We start from the raw sequence: 2,630 nt of genomic DNA on the forward strand, positions 1-2,630 counted from the left end.
GAAATGGTCATTATGTTCAATGTAGCCCTTTTCCAATATATATCACCAATTTCAAATTTGTAAAGATCCATGGAGTCTTTCCATTTGCAGACTACCATTCCATCAAATAAATTTGAGCCTTTATCCAATTCTTTGCACTCTTATTTGTTTCTGTTCAACAAATGTTTTGCATGTTTTAATTGATAATATCATTGTTTTGAAATAAAAAAGTTTTTATAAACTGTTTTTAAACAAAGTGAACATTCACAATAACTGAAAGGATAATTGGGACATCTTCAGTGCTCTCCCAAGGATAGTATGATCTCCAAAAGGGTAAGACATTTGTTCATATTCCTAGCATACTTGTATCCTCTTCATTATCTTTCAGGTCGTCTCCTCCGCGGGCGCATAGGAAGATTATGCATCACCAAATTCCCTAGAGAATCTGGAGCTTTGGTCCTATTTTGTTTAGAGGAGTACATCCCTAACATCCCACCAAATCCCAAGAGAGTCTGGAGTTTGGTCTCAGTTTTCTAGCTCCCCGATTGAGGCTGGATCTAGCATTTATGTTATCAATTATATGGTTGTCATCCCTTGTGTGGACTGACCTAAAATCCCTTATAGATTGATAAATTGACATGCTATCTTTTCGAGGAAGTTGGTATTCCCTTATTCGGATTGGAATTCTCCCGCAGAGTGAGCATGAAATCCCCAGCATGAGGGGAATTCTCAATAATTTGGTTTGTAGCTTATCCCCTGTGGATTCGCCTACATTGATCTCCGACAGATTTGCCTTTTGATCATCCTCAGTGGGGTTGATCCCATTTTAGCTCCCCAGTACGGTCACCAGCAGGTTATCTCCAGCTGATTGCCTACATGATATCCCCGGTTCAATCCTCAGCAGTGTTTTCCCAGTGGAGTTGTCTGATCAGAGCCTGTTTGTTGATTCCTCCTGAGCAGCGCAGGTGATGAAAATGTTTATCTTCTATCCCCAACGGAGTGGTGTTTCCCTTCTCCTCGACAATGATTTCTCTAGCAGTACGAGGAAATATGTTGGTTTTGGAACTTCTATTTGGTGGTTATTCCCCACAGAGTTTCATTTCTCTCCTTGATAATTTCCCCAGTAGAGTTGCTTCTACGATGGATCTTATCCGCGTTTAGCTTCCCAGCTAAGACTTTGCCTGATTTCGGTTTGGCGTTGGAACTTCTGAGGAAGATGTGTTGATTCCTTCCCCAGCGGAGTGACTGGTTCTCCTTCTCCTTAGCAGAGATATTTCCTTCCGTGATTAGAAGTGAATATTGTTGGATGTGCTTTTGTTCGGAGGTTGTCCCCCCACAGAATTCTACATCATTCCCTGATAAGATCCCTAGTAGTTGCTTCTCTGACTGATCTTATCCTTGTCTCTGCATACTGTTGGAAGATCCCCAACTTTGGTGATTGTGATCCCTTGCTTATTCCCGACAGTAGTCTCTGATTCCCGGTGATCCTGCTTGTTTCCCTGGCAGTAGTCTTTGTTCCCGGCAGTGACTCGGTTTGATTCTCAGCATTGGCCTTTGTTCCCCTGCAGAGATTGGTGTTTCCATGTATATGCGTGATTTATGTATTCCCCAATTCACACCTGGTTGGTCACCTATTATATGCCCAGTAACCAGTATCCCTGGTGTTCCTTCCCTTCTGCTCCCTATTATGACTTTTGTCCCCTGTGGAGTCAAATTTCCCTGAGTTGAAATATACCTTTTTAGGTCTTCCTCAGATGTTTTGGATGATTGATATCTCTCACCCTTATACCGGTCTTAGATATTCATTCTCCCCGAGCATGTTGTTCTCTCACCCTTATACCGGTGTTTGATCACATGTCTCTTTGAGCTTATTACCCAGTAACCGGTAATACCTCATTTGACTTTTCCTCAGCTGAGTCCTTTGTGGATTTTCCCAGTCTGAGTCCCTTTGTGGATTTTTTTCCCCATCCGAGTCCGGATTTTTATCCAAAGTATCCTTTATGGATAGTCTACTGTATTAGCATACTCCCCGATACGTGCATCTTTGCGTCCGCTCGAGTCTTTCCATTGATTTATTTTCATGGAATTTATTCGTGTCTCTCAGCAATTTTAAGTCGTGACCTGCTCACGTATTTTTCCCCTTTTACTCTCCATTAGAGTCCCCAGAGTCTCTGCCCCATTTATGAGTGTATTACTCATATGGATTTTCAGTCTCCTGATTTCTTTTTCCTTTGTGGACATATATCCCCACAGAGTATTAACTTTTGCATACATACATTTGCATCATGAGGTCTCTTAGGGACCAAAATTCGTCTCTTTGTTATTATTTAAGCCCATTCTACCTCGTCGAGACGAAGATTTTAACCTTCATATCTCCGGCTAGAATGACCTTAAATAAGGGCATCTGTAAGACCCTAATTTTGACCCTAAGATCCCTCATGGCATCATATCATTGCATTTGCATTTGCCTCAAGGATCATAGCATCTTGGCTCCTTAACCTTTGGGTTGGGACTTGTGAGTTGGTTTGAGACCACCAAGCATGCTTGAATTATATATTATTGCTTTTCTTAATTTGTTTACTAACCAAAATCACAAAAATATGTCACTAACTTTGTTTGTTTTGTAGCTTGAGCAATCATAAGATCCAAGG

The sequence above is a fragment of the Lathyrus oleraceus genome, chromosome 4 (assembly GCF_024323335.1).
Source record: "Lathyrus oleraceus cultivar Zhongwan6 chromosome 4, CAAS_Psat_ZW6_1.0, whole genome shotgun sequence".
Lineage (NCBI taxonomy): Eukaryota > Viridiplantae > Streptophyta > Magnoliopsida > Fabales > Fabaceae > Lathyrus > Lathyrus oleraceus.